The sequence below is a fragment of the Pelophylax lessonae genome (assembly GCF_965119305.1).
Source record: "Pelophylax lessonae genome assembly, chromosome: 1".
In the NCBI taxonomy this organism is placed as follows: Eukaryota; Metazoa; Chordata; class Amphibia; order Anura; family Ranidae; genus Pelophylax; species Pelophylax lessonae.
The window spans coordinates 323014301-323029274 of NC_138768.1; the positions used below are offsets into that span (position 1 = coordinate 323014301).

Here is a 14974-nt window from a genome sequence, read left to right on the forward strand (position 1 = left end):
AATAATGTCTGGAGATACAGTACAGTCATATGGGATAATGACAATAAAGATGTTACCTGTAATGGGGTATATGATAATAACCCTTTCTACCCAGAATCTGACACAGGTAATTAAACCACAGTTCACGTTTCCACAAAAAAAAAAAAAAAAACGATATTTATATAGACTAAGATATCGATTTAATAAGATATATGTATCTATTCCTACTGGATGTCACCAATAATTTATTATCTGCATTAGAAATACAAAATGAGTACAACAGATATTGTAATTCACTCATGTCCAATTCCTCATCACAGGAAAAGGGGTTACTCAAGTGTAACTCCTGGTTGGATCATTGGATGGCCTGAGTCCTGTAGATTGCTGAATTTTTTTAAACACTGTCTTAATAAAATAAAACTGTCTGCAGCCTACAGACATTTACTAAAGGATTTACTAATTTATTAGAGAATTTTTTCTTAATAAATGTCATATTCACTTTTTTTTAATGTTTAGGGAAAATCTTTTTTTACTAACTTTGGATAGTGAAAATGTTATATTCCTTTAATAAATTGATCCCATTATCTGCTTGCCCTCCACAAACAATGCAAAGAGCCTGGCAGAGAGGCATATGAATAAAAAGGCAATTTTCTATTTGACTAAGCAAATATTGGCTATAAATAGAATATGAAGCCAGAATATAGCATGCCACAACCATTATTAGAATATAATAAATGTCAAAAACAATACTGGTCCCTGTTCAGCCCTAAAACCTTCTACAGCATTACCATTGGGGGCACACACCAGTCTTAGGTATTTAACTTGAATATGGGCAATGCATTTTAGGGTGGACAAAGGTAATTAAACATTCTGTAGTAATCATATAAATGATTTATGACAGCATGTTCTTTGTGTAAAGACACGCTGTCATAAATTAGTTCCATATCAGTATCAGTATCTGCACAGATACCGGCCAGTCCTCATAGTTGATTGGAGGGAACAGTAGAAGGGATCTTACTAGTTCCACATATATTTTTATATTATGATTACAAATAAAGTTGGAGCTATTATACATATCATTGTGGAATTTGGCTGTTATCTGATAGCCTATTTTATTTTTCAGGTGTCACTGAGGAGACTTGCTCATCAGTTTCCATCGATCAGACTTTTACAACAAGTAAGTTACTTTTTCACAATAGTCTATTGTATCTCTGTCATTAAAAATGAAAATGAAGCCACTCCTTTTTAACTTTCTATCAAGTAAATTGTTCTGTGACAGTACATGTTTTTCATTTATTATTGAAGAATACCAAAATATTTAATTTTCCTCTAATTTGTAACATTACTGGTGCAAGGACAAAAATCTCATAGGGTAATATTTTGTTTACATGAAAATATGTAATCTTAAAGGCAGTTTGTTACAAGAAATGAAAGCATTTATACATGTAGAAGTTCACTTTTCAGATAAGGTAGCACTCATTTCTGAATCTCTAAAAGTCTGAAGTTATTCTGTGACACAAACACAAACATGCTTGTTAAAGCTTTAGAGTAAGAAAAGAGTTAGGAGTTTTAACCTTTTTTGCTGCCAGAGCTGTTTTTGCATTTTTTTTATGTTTAAAAATCATTTTAGCCCTGAAGATTGCATTAAAATGCCTAAATTCTTATGATACCTGATATTAGCACAAAGGTCTAGGAAATGCAAATTTAGTCAAATATAAAAGAGGAGATAGTGCTGAGTAAATAGATACCCAACACGTCAAACCTCAAAATTGCATACACCTTTGAAATGGCAACAAACTGCAACAAACTTCAGTAGCCTATATTTTCCATAGGTGACATCATCAGTTTAGAGTTACCAAAGGTCTGGTGCTAAAAATATTGCGCTCTCTCTCTCCGACGTACATGGTGATATGTAACATGTATTGCAATCAATGTTTTCGTGTATAGTAACCCCCGGCGTGTTTGTTTACATTTGCACATGCGTGTATGGATGCTCGGAGCCCAGGATACATGGTGTGGGCATGCCCACTGCAGGGGATGACCATTACCGGGGGTGTGTGGAAGCTATTGGGTGGTTGTCCAGCAACTGGTTTTCTTCCACCTGACAGCCAGCAGTCAGTTTGTTAGGTATACACACATTGGGGTTGATTTACTGAAACCGGAGAGCACAAAATCTGTAGCACCTGTAAATAGTAGCCATTCATAAGCTTTAACAAAAAAAACCTGGAAGCTGATTGGTTTCTATGTAGAGCTGCACCAGATTTTCCACTACAATTTTAGAAAATCAACCCCAGTGTGTGTGTGGGTAAACCCCCCAAAATCCCCCCCCCCCCCGCGGTCAAGTCTGTATGACGTATGGGCCTGGCAGTAAATTGGTTAATAGAAATAAAATAAGGACATTTAGGAATTGCAATGTGCTTTCCTCTCTCCCAAATACATTAACAAATTACAGTCTTAAATGTTGGCATTACAACTTTCATTTGTCACAAACAACAATAACTAAGGCACAAAATAAGAGTTAACAAAGAGGCATTTCAGTAACAACAAATAATGTAAACTGAGGTTTTCATAAAGAAGGATTGGCTCTCCAACCAAAAGGTATATTTCAATTAGATGTAGAATCTCTTATTGCATCTACTAGCTACAACAGGGCTTGTTACAAATATTATTTTACAAATTTGCTAAAAATAAGACAGGGAAAGTTAGACCTTTTCATATTTGCTACAGTAGTATGCAGACTGAAGGAACCCAAGCACTGAGCTATCAAGGCTGGTTTACTAAAGTAGTTGAGATATTTCCCACAATAAATTAGTGAATATTCATTTCAAGTATCCATCCAATCATGTGAACAGCAAATTCATGTTCATAATTGAATATCCAATCATATGCAGATCAAATAATTAAAACAAGAAATTTGCTATTCAAAAGATTGGATAATTTTCAACTCCTTTAGAACATTAGCCTACTTACTTCTGGAAGCCACAAGAAAAATCTTTCAAGAGGCACTCTCACTTTGCCCAGTCAGGACAAAAGACAGTGTCTGTGCAAAGCCAACATCCAAGGCATGAAACACCACCACCCCTCACACTTCTGGACCTTTGCTAATGCAGATGGGTTTTCAGGTATTGAGGAGCAGGTGACTGCCCTATATGACAGTGCTTGTGCCTAAATTGTCAATCACCAGTCACGTCATTTGTCTGTCTCTGTCTAAATTCTAACACCAATCAACACCAGACCTTTGAAAAGTGTAATTGCTCTAGTGGGGAGATGATGAGGAAGTTATGAATTGGCGAAGTGAATGTTTCTTTAAGTGATTTAACATCTAGTATCTACCAAAAACATTAAAATGTTTTTTTTTTCCTTTCAGATCCAAGCTTGAACACAATATCTCTAACAGTGCTTGGATGGAGGTTTTTTACAGCCAAAGCTATTGTATATAATCTCATAATAACTGGACGACTTTGGTCATCCTAAGGTAGGTAATACTGTTTTGGATTTTGAGTAAAGATGAAAGAGAAGGTTTATTATTGTTTTGGTGATATTTTTACAGGTGATTAGTCCTAATGTTCTTAGAGGATTACTGATTGACATGAAATCCTTTTAGTGTTGATTTTTTAAGACTGTTCACTCAGCAAAACAATATTCATTTAGCTTGGTGAATAAGGCAAAGCTGGATTTGCTCTGACTACCAAATCATGTGCTAAATTAAATAAAAATATTTATACTTTTTGCTGGCAAATGAATGGAAGATTGAAATGAACTCAACATCACGTTATTCACTTTTTCTGCTTAACCAAACATGCGAGTAATTTAAAAACTTTGGTGAAAAAATGGAGTGCGCTGATATAAAGTAAAGCTGCTACCGAAACTATACCTAATAGTGGTAAAATTGCTGTGAATTGGGGTGCGCTAAACAAAATTAAGGTTCCTAGCGTAAACACACTGAAACAATGAATGAAAATACTAGTGTGACCATCTCCATAAAGTTCAAATCAATAGTCCAACAAGTGCAATAGTGAAACGGTAAATATTCAGGTGATAATAAACGGTGATGAAAAATCAATAGGTCCACAATTGGTCCAATATATTGAACACTCTTCACCCTGTGACGGTGACCAAACTTCTTGATGAAAATCAACACTGGTGATAAAACAACTGTGTGATTGAGTGATTCCCACCACCTTCAGGCTTATCTCCTTACCAGATATTGACAGCTAATGGGCAAGGTTGATAAATGCGGCCAGCTGATAAGGAGAGATCCTCCACCACACTCCCACTCTGTGTACATACACTGATGGGCCTCTTGCCAAAAGGTGCAGGTAAAGCGCAGTAAAATCACCCTAAATGAAGGTTCTCTCGAATGGCCAGACGCCCTGGGCAGACTTCCCACCTTATCAGTCCGCTCTCCTGTACAGCGCTGATCTCTGATCTCCGGTTTTACCGTGCTTTACCTGCACCTTTTGGTAAGAGGCCCATCATTGTATGTAAGGAGATAAGCCTGAAGGTGGTGGGAATCACTCAATCACACAGTTGTTTTATCACCAGAGTTGATTTTCATCAAGAAGTTTGGTCACCGTCACAGGATGAAGAGTGTTCAATATATTGGACAAATTGTGGACTTATTGATTTTTCATCACCGTTTATCATCACCTGCATATTTACAGTTTCACTATTGCACTTGTTGGCAGACTTGTATAAAGTACTCGAAATTTCTACTTGAGTAAAAGTACAAGTGCTCGATCAAAAAATTACTTGAGTAGAAGTGGAAGTGCTCGCAGAAAAAGTTACTTAAGTAGAAGTACTAAAGTATTCAACATTTTTTTTACTTAAGTATTGCAAGTAGTTTTTTCAAAAAATTTGCTACTTAAGTACTAAAAGTAAAAAGTACAAGTAGTTTTGAAAAAAAATTTCTACTCAAGTACTGAAAGTAGAAGTACAAGTACTGTGTTATGTAGTTATTAAAGAAATAAGTCAAAAGTTTGAACATCATATTGTTTTTATTATTTCAAATGATTTATTCAAATGATTAACCTGTGTTTGTTAGTAGTTTCTTGATGCACTTTAAGCGCTGTAGCACCATTTATTTGTTTGTTTCATATTTTCTTTTTATTGGAAAGATTTGGTATAGCAGCTTTTATTATACACAGCCTTTATTTTCGTATGCGCTGATTTACACATGACATTATGCACATTTTATTGAGCTTTATGCAACCTGCCATCTACTGTTCTGGCAGTGGTAATTTTTTTTAAAGTAACGAGTAACTATGCAGCACAAAAAAAAATACTTGAGTAGAAGTATCGAAATCATTGAAAAAATGTAGTGAAGTAAAAGTAGAAGTAGGAGAAAAAAATTCTACTCTAGGAAAGTACAGATACCGCATTTCGGTACTTAAGTACAATACTTAAGTAGTTCTACTTCGTTACTATACATCTCTGCTTGTTGGACTATTGATTTGAACTTTATGGAGATGGTCACATGTGTATTTTCATTCATTGTTTCAGTGTGTTTACGCTAGGAACCTTAATTTTGTTTAGCGCACCCCAATTCACAGCAATTTAAAAACTTTGTTTTGCCATAATTAGGGGACTGAAGTGAACAGAGTTTTATTGTATTTACCAAGTAAAGTGAACATTCATTTTTGAAAGTTTACATTCTTTACTAAATTACCCTTTTATATAAAATGTTGCTTCATAGATAACATTAAATAATTCCGTAGATTAATATTTTGACATTTTAAACAGAAGTAAATTTTCAGCAGTAAAAGGAAAAAACAGGCTTTTGCACATGATTGGTTGATGAAAGTAAATATGGCTTCAGTGTATTTACATAGCTAAGCATATATGCTCTTTGCTAAGGATTGAGCTTGATTTACTAAAGAAGAAAAGAATGTTCACTCAGCTAAAAGAATAGGGTGAATGCGTGTTCCCTCAGAACACTAAATCGGGCACATATTTAAAAAATGTGCCCTGCACATGATTGGTTAAGTGCATTCACTATCTAACTGTATGTTCTCCTTTTCTTTAGTAAATTGTATGATGTTTAAAATGTGAGTTTAAATTTTGAATATGTGAGTTTAAAGATGTATTTTGATTAAGTTTATTGTGAGTTTCCTATTGTAATCATTTGTTCCTGTTCCCTAACAGGAATTGATCTTCTGGACATATGGACTATAATTTGTTTTCTCACATTTTCTTGAAAAATAACTGAAATGTTATTTCTCTGTGAACTGGATTTGGATACATGTTGTTATGCTGTACTTGTAATATCTAAAGATTTATACATATGTAAATACATCAAAGCTATTATTATATAAAAAAAAAAAATTACATGGTTTTAGCTATTGCCAATGCTTCTCCAATGTACCCCAGCAACTTATAGAGAAATGCACTTTGAATTGTGGGAGTTGGGAAGTTAGGCCCAGATCAATTAGTAAAGGCACATACAGATATTATGAAGAGTAAGCCATTAGGGAAGTATATGAGTTAAACCTATCATTGTGATAACATTAATAAGTAACAAACTATTTGTTCCAAAAGATAAAAAGTAAACTCTTGTAAATCTTATAAAATCAACAGAAAATAAATGTGCTTTCAAATGTCACAACAATGAATAATTAATATATACAGTTCATGTCCTTTACATATTCCTTCCATATGATAACTTTATTATTGAGAAATGTTTATTATTTTAAATAGATTGTATAATTACTTGTATAGCTGCTCTTTCATTTATAAATGGATTTTTATAAAGTTTCTTTTAGGCTGGTTTCACACTTGTGCGATCACAGACATAGCATATGATTTGCATCACATTGCTTTTCAGATCACATATGATATCTGTGCGATGCAAATTCAGCCATACAAACTGTATGGCTGAAATCGCTTTGCATTCATGCTAAAATGGTGCAGGACCCTTTTTTGGTCCACACTGGAAACGGATTGCATTGGTGTTCACACCAATGCGATCCAATTCCTGCACCATTTTACAGTTCACACTGCGATCTTCGAACTGATTTGGGGGTGTCATTACCTTTACACTGACACCCGCAGCGATTCACTTACATCAGTGTGAATCAGTGTGCATTTCAGATGCGATGCGGGAACCGGCACTGAATCGCAGGGTTTTTCCACATTGCACCAGTGTGAAACGGACTTAATCTCTGTTTTTTATTTCTGTCAGTTCCATGTCAACCATCAGTTATTATTGCTATCAAAAAGCAATTAGTGTATTATTCCCCCAGCTTTCGTGATTCACTTGACTAAAATGAATGTTACATGTATGTTTGTGGTATTATGTATGTAAAGTTTGTACCATGTAAACATAGCTGTCAAATCTTTTATAAAATGATGTTTATTTACAATGTTGCAAATAAATGTTTTATTAAAAAAATATATATATAGTCCTTATTTGTTATTACCTTTCATCTTATTACATTATTGAGCATTACCATGAGCAGACTATCACAATGGCTTCATGTTGAAGGTAATAAAGTAGCTTGTTTGAGAGGTCACATTGTTATTTTTTGAGCACATTCAATAATACAGCCCAAGGACTATGGTGTTAAATGCAAAGTGCAAGGCCATCTGTAACCAATAAGACTATATCTTACAGTGGTCTATTTTTAATAAAGTGAGCTCTTATTTTTTTATTGCTTTACTGTTACATATTCACTTTGTTGAATATGTACAGTGAGTGCCCAAATTTCCTAGTCATGTCACTACCAAGACTCCTATAAAGTTTAAACCCCTAGAGCAATGTAATAACTGACAACACATTTTATTGTCTGAAGAGTCTTGGCTCCTTTAGTAAATCAGTCCATCATTTTCTATTCCCTCTATTAGATACAAAAACCTTATCTTGAAATTAACATGCCATCTTTTTTTACATTTTGGTACAGGTACGTGAACATATCCAAGGTACCAAAGCTAACACAAATATGTAGGATTGGGCACTAAAAAATAATACATGCCTCTTAAGTGGTAAAAAATGAAAAAAAAATATATATATATTAACTTTATTATTGCAGGATCATTTCACTGCAAAACAGTGAATGTTAATCTGATTAGGGAATACCTCTGACTAAATATACATTTTTCTTCCATGTTCATAAGAAAAAAAAATACATGAATGTTTACTATTATAGTAAATGGACTGTGTTCTGACACATCCACTTTGCAAAATGAATGTTCACTTATCTCGGGTATTGAATTGATACTGCATTTTCTTTAAATATCCAGTCACGTGCAAGGTAAAGACAGAAGACAAAATAAAGACAGAAGTTTTTTTTTTTTTTGTTACACTTAATTGGATGCTTGATTGAAGTGAACATGTTCCTCTATATTTTCTAAGATTAGTAAATATTCATTTTGCAATGTAAAGTCGCTAAACTTTAGTAAATCAACCCCAAGACATGCTCTGTGGGAGCACTCAACTCAGGGACCAGGCTGCACATAGGAGTCTCAAGTCTGGAAGGACAGATTAGGAACCATTCTTTCAGGTGATTTGCATGATTGTTCAAAAAGTGCCAATCACAAGGAAAGCTTCCTAATTTGTTACAGTAACACACCTTCTTTCTCTCTGCCTGCAGCAATAATTCTTTCTTATTTCCAGAGCAGATACAAGGATCAGTGTGACTGGAAAAATTGTGTAAAAAGATAACAATTACATTAAAAAATAAAATTTTTCCCGCATCCAGTTTGCATGACAGGAGATTGTGACCGACTCTCAATGGAGCCGGTTCACACATCTCCGCGGCTGCTGCTGAGCGCATTTCCCAGGGGTCCTGTGTGTCTTTGGCTCAGATTCAGGTCTGAATTCAGGGAAAATTTTGGGGCTGATTCGTCCCTGAAACAGAGATCAAGGATGCACCAGATCCCTGCTGTGAGCCGCATCCATTCTAAGTGTGAACTCAGCCTTAATGAAAGTTCAATTTGCTCAAGCAGGGGAAAATGATTCCTTCTTGATCCCCTAAGACAATTAAATGTTCCCTGGGTACTCCAGGTACTCTCTACTCACTGGCTGAACACGGGGCTGGCCGAGCAGAGGAAAGTCTCCGGTGGGGCATGGAACTGGCCTCTGCTCAGAAACAGTATACACCATCCATGCCGGGGAGGGGGCTGCACTCTGTCCTTGCCTTCATCCGCACTCAGTAGGTCAGCGGTGTGGAATTTTTACTTCTCTTCGCCAGGAATAATTTAGGCTAGTCTGTGGCAGAAGCGGTGCAGCCTTTTTACGGGGCAGAGCGGCCGGGGGCAATTTTCCCCCTGCCCCCTGGCCCAGTCCTCCCCTGACAGCCAGTTAAAGTCTGTGCATTCACTGCATTTCTTGTAAACAATTAACTTAGCTGGGTAGAACAAGTTCCTGAGGGAATCTATTCCACATTTTCACAGATCTTGCAGTGAAGAAGCCTTTCTGTATGATGAGGTTAAGCAACCCCATTGTTCTCAATTGAGATACTCACCCACCTGGCAGATCTAAATTGGTTCTGCTGTGATCTGCTTCTCGACTGCCATCGGTCAGGTCCCACGCAGCCATCTTACTAATTATCGGGAGGTGGCTGTTTTTCCAGGTTTAGGCAGCCGTCTCCCAATGACGTTTTGTGATTATATCCCTCTTAAATGCCTAATTTCTTGGGAGAATTTATCTAATCAACCAATCTTTCCTCATATATGAAGTTCTGCATGCCTCTTTCAACTTGGTTGCCCTTCTCTGCACTCTCTCTACAGCTCCTTAACCACTTTACCACTGAGTACCGTAGTACTACTGCGGCAAAGTGGCTCGTTATCGTCTGACGACGTAGTACTACGTCGTCAGACACTCTCCTTGTTTTCAGTCACAGCGGGAGTCAGACCAGGGGAAGAGCAGCGGCGATCGCCTCTGCTCTTCCCCGATTGTCGGGGATCTAGTGTGGAGAACAGCCCGCTGTGTGTAAACACAGCTGGCGGATCTCTGAAGTGATAGGCAGGGTCAGATTGCAGGGTTCAGCATAGCTGAACCCTGGATCTGTCCTTGTGTCACTCAGTAACCTCCCCCCCACACATCAGTAAGCACCAGGCATACATTAACCCCTCCCTCTCCAATAAAATTAACCCCTTCCCTGCCAGTGTCATTTTTACAGTAACAGTGCATATATATAGCACTGATTACTGCAGTAATGTCACTGGTACCCCCAAAAGTGTCAAAAATGTCAGTCAAGGGTCCGATCTGTCCGCCGCAATGTCGCAGTCCCGCAAAAAAAAATCGCAGATCGCCGCCATTACACCAAAAATGACAGAAATCTTTCCCTTTGTTAGTAAACGCAATAACTTTTGCACAAACCAATCAAAATACGCCAAACATAGGTAGCAGAAAACAAATTGGCCAAAAATTTTAAAAAATTTTGATTTTTACATTTTTTTGGGGGGAATTTCATATAAAAAAATGTGAAAAATATTGTTGTTTTTTCAAAATTTACGCTCTTTTTTTGTTTATAGCGCAAAAAGTAAAAATCACACAGGTGATCAAATACCACCAAAAGAAAGCTCTGTTTGTGGGAAAAAAAGGACATAAATTTCGTTTGGGTATGGCGTCGCACGACCGCGCAATTGTCAGTTAAAGTCGCACAGTGCCGAATCGCAAAAAGTGGCCCAGACGTAAGACAGCAAAATGCTCTAGTGGTAAAGTGGTTAATATTATTTTTGTGAACTGGTGCCCAAAACTGGACTGCAAATTCCAGATAAGGTCTTACTAATGCTTTCTACAGGGGATTAAATATGTCTCTTTTTCTCTGGAGTCTATACTTTTTTTAATACAAGAAAGTATGTTGATGCAGATTGGCATTGCATGCTGTTATTAAAATGTTATTAAAGTGATTATCAAACAATCAGTTCTTAACTACTTCCCTACCGGGCCAATTCTAAAATTTCTCTCCTTCATGTAAAAATCATAATTATTTTGTTAGAAAATTACCCAGAACCCCTAAACATTAAAGTCATATATTAAGCAGAGGCCCTATAGAATAAAATGGTGGATGTTGCAATGTTTTATGCCCCATGGTATTTGCACAAATTTTAAAACACAATTTTTTGGGAAAAAATACAATTAATGAATTTTAATGCAAAATCAAAAAATAAAAAATAACCAAATTTTTTAATAAAATATAAAAGATGATGCTATGCCGAGTAAACAGATACCTAACAATGTCATGCTTTAAAATTGTGTTTGCTTGTGGAATGGCCAAACTAAGGTACTTAAAAATCTCCATAGGCGACACTTTAAACATTTTTAGAGGTTACCAGTTCAGAGTTACAGAAGAGATTTAGTGTTAGAATTTTTGCCCTCGCTATAATGATCCCGGGGATATCGCACATGTGTGGTGCGAACAATGTTTACATATGTGGGTGCAACCTACGTATACTTTTACTTCTGTGTGCAAGCACGAGGGGACAGGGGCACTTTAAAAATTATTTGTTTATTTATTATATCGTTTATTTTATTTACACGGTCCCTTTAATTTTTTTTTAGCACATATCCTATCACAAGAAATGTTAACATCCCTTGTGATAGCAATTAGGCCATGACAGGTCCTCTTTACGGAGAGAGACCCCAAAACTCTCCTCTACCCTGGAAAGCATGAGATCAAAAGAAACTTTAATTTCTGCTTTCCAGGAAAAAAAATCAGTGTTTAGATCTGCCATGACTGGAAGTGACATCATGATGTCACTTACGGTCTCAATTTGGACCGTTTGATCCACGACCAACCCTATGGTAACCTGGCAAAAGTGCAGGATTGCATATCAGGCTCCCTCATCACACAGGAGAGCCCACAGAGGCACCACAGGGTTGTGGGTATGTCCCCTCCTGCTGCCTCATGATGCCTGTAGCTGCAGGCATCATCCTGGTAAAATCACTTCAACCTAAGGATGTCCATGGACGTCCTATGGTCGGGAAGTGGTTAAGCGCTTTCAGCAGCTGACTTATTCACACACTGGGTATGCAGCTTCTTCATCTTTTATCCCCTGCCTATGTTCCTGCTTAAGCTGGTATCCTGATCGCTGCCCCAGGTTTCCTGTTTCAGCACTGAAAGTTGTAGTTTACAGAGGAATGTTTATTTTATTGTGCTTAATGTGTTAAGCTAAAAAAAAAAAAAAACACTAAGGGTTTAATACTGCTTTAAGTCTATGATTTACCAGAAAACCCAGGACATTGTCAATCATTGACTTTCCCCAGTTATACCCATCCTAAAAATGAATGAGGCATGTATGTTTTTAGCTCCCAAATGCATACCTTTACATTTATCAGCATCAAAGCGGAACTTGCTGGATTTGCTGTGGAAGTAGCGAATCACTGAAGTAGTTGCCCCTAATACAGTGATTGCTGCAGTGTTCCGGGTCGCTTGCTTGGCATGCGTACCATTGACATTTTTCAAAGAATACAAGGGATACTCTGTTTGGATAAGATGGAGAGGTGGGGCAGCGATGTCCCGATTTCTACTCAGAAGTAGCGTTGACTACCACAGTGTTTCTCTGTTTCCACGGAAGTCCCACAGGTATGGAATATGCACACATACCCAGAGTTAAGCTTTGAACCACATTTGCCACCTAATTGTCAATTAAGCAGTACATACCTGTAGACATTTTTAAGGCCTTTATTGAACTACATAGTTGGTATCATCACACAGAACACAGAAATAGAACCTTTAACTCCAAACATGATATTGTTTAAAAATAGGTTAAATAATAAGGGGGTCAACACTGAACCTTGCGGTTCACCACCAATAGCCTTAGACTTTCATATTATGAATCATTAATCACTACTCTCTGAATTGCCAGTTTTCTTTACATTTTGAAAAGGGGGCCCCCGGAACCCGTCCCCCCTTTGTGAATGAGTATGGGGTACATAGTGCCCCTACTCATTCACCAAAAAAAGTAATGAAAACACACACACAGTTTTGACAATTTCTTTAATAAAAAAAAAAAAAAGTATCTCCCTATGTAAATCCATTGTCAATCACGCCGCACGCCATACCTGAAAAATAAAAAAAACAACAACACTCCTGCCGTCTATGAAGGCTGGCAGCCTACTGCAGGCTCTGCCATTTGACAGTTCTTATATAAGGAAGGAGCGGGGCCATCTGGCGATGTTACCTGGTGGCACCGCCCCTTTGTGTAATTGCCGACTCCAGTCTGTGGTGTCAGAAGGGGGCAGTGCCACCAGTTGACGTAGCCAAGTGGCCTCCCCTTACCTATATAAGAACTGTCAAACAGCAGAGCCTGCAGTAGGGGGTCAGCCTTCATGGATGGCACAACCATTTTCGTTTTTTTATTTTTCGGGTGTGGCGTGCAGAGTGATCGGCGATGTTCTATGCATACTACAGATGAGCCACTTTACAGGCAGACTAAGTAGACCCCCCTCAGGCACTATATTTAAATTATTTTTTTGTTTTTATTGTTGCACTTTAATTAACTTTGCAATTATTTTGCATTGATACATGACCCCCAGGACAGTACCCAGACCCCCATACCCCTTTTATGGCCAATTACTTGCATAAAAGCCTTCAAAATTGGCACTTTTGATTTTTCGTGGTCTGCCTCCAAAGACTTCAATGGGGTTCGCATTTCAGGTTGGAACTTTTCCCCTCTTCAGGGGGTGTTCGTCCCATCTCTATTCTCTAGCTGTGCTGGGAACTCAGCCTGCTCTCCTCCAATGATTAGACTTATCCTGATATGCCCACTGCTGCACAGCTTTTCACTGGGAAGCTCAGTGTACTGTTGCTGCTACTTCCCTCAGCTCTTATGCAGTTTAGAACAGAGGGAACAGAGGGCATGTGATCAGTTATAAAAAAGAGGAAAACAGGTATTAATACTGTTTTTTATATTTATACACCAATATTTTGCTTTTCATTTCTATTTTAATTTGAATAGATTGTTTTACAAGGTGATCATTTACAATCATTTTATTCCAATGCATTGATACTAAACCAGTCATGAAAAAGTCTCTTTAATAAGTGGTGTGGTAAAATATTAGGGCAAATTTATAAAAACTGGAGCAGACAACATCTGGAGCAGCTGTGCATGGCAACCAATCCACTTCTATCTTCAGCTAGTTCAGTTGAGCATTGAAAAATCAAAGATGTAAGCTGATTGGCTGCCATGAATAGCTACTCCAGATTCTGGCTTCTCTTATTTTCATCAATTTCCCTCAAAAGCTTGAAATAAAATTCCGCTGTTTGAAGGCACATAAGTATAAAGCTGGTATAAAGATATTCTAGATCCTTTATTGCCTTTATTTTGTCTGTTTCTGGACCATATCAATTCGGATCCATTGTGGTTTGGGGTTTAATATCCTTTTAAAACCACCAGTCTTCTCCTGCCATAACCTTGGAGCAAAGTTTGGAAATTCTAATAATGTTTTAGCAGTATAAAATTTTAATATGTAAAAAACAGTATATTGTAAAAAATGTTTGGACCTGCTGTGATACATATTGTTTCCTATACCAATATTATTTGATATTATCCAGGCAATATCATAGTAAATAATATGTATCTCAGTTACCACACAATATTTAAATTGTCACAGAAAAGTGATGCTGACTACAATACATACAACAGTAACCTTTTTGTTGTGGTGTGTATCATTGTGATAATAACAATGTTAAACTTGTGTTTGGGAGTGGAACAAAGCTACAGGTTTTAGCAAGTAAGTATATTTTTTTTTAGGTAACTTAAATGTGTGAGAAGACCAGACATATGAAAAAGTAGCTATCACTAAATACAGGTTTAATTGTACATACCGTATATACTCGAGTATAAGCCGAGTTTTTCAGCACATTTTTTTGTGCTGAAAACGTCCCCCTCGGCTTATACTCGAGTCAAGAAAAAAAAAAAAAGTTCCCGGCCGCTCCGACGTGCTTGAGTTTTAAAAATGGCGCCGCCGGGCGCATACATGTCATTGCGCACGCGCTGCCGCCGCTCGTGTAATTTCGGCTATTCCCGGCGCCGCTCGGGAGAGGCCGGG

The 14974-nt window shown here is 37.3% G+C and overlaps 1 long non-coding RNA gene and 1 gene segment (V, D, J or C); both read left to right on the plus strand.

Moving 5' to 3' along the window:
* Positions 1 to 14974, plus strand: part of LOC309545490 (T cell receptor alpha chain constant-like) — a 115036-nt gene that overhangs the window by 48460 nt on the left and 51602 nt on the right.
* On the plus strand, positions 94 to 6716 carry LOC309544327. Its single transcript, XR_014224847.1, has 4 exons — positions 94 to 106; positions 1103 to 1156; positions 3347 to 3454; positions 6124 to 6716. It is a non-coding gene; the product is annotated as an uncharacterized lncRNA (long non-coding RNA).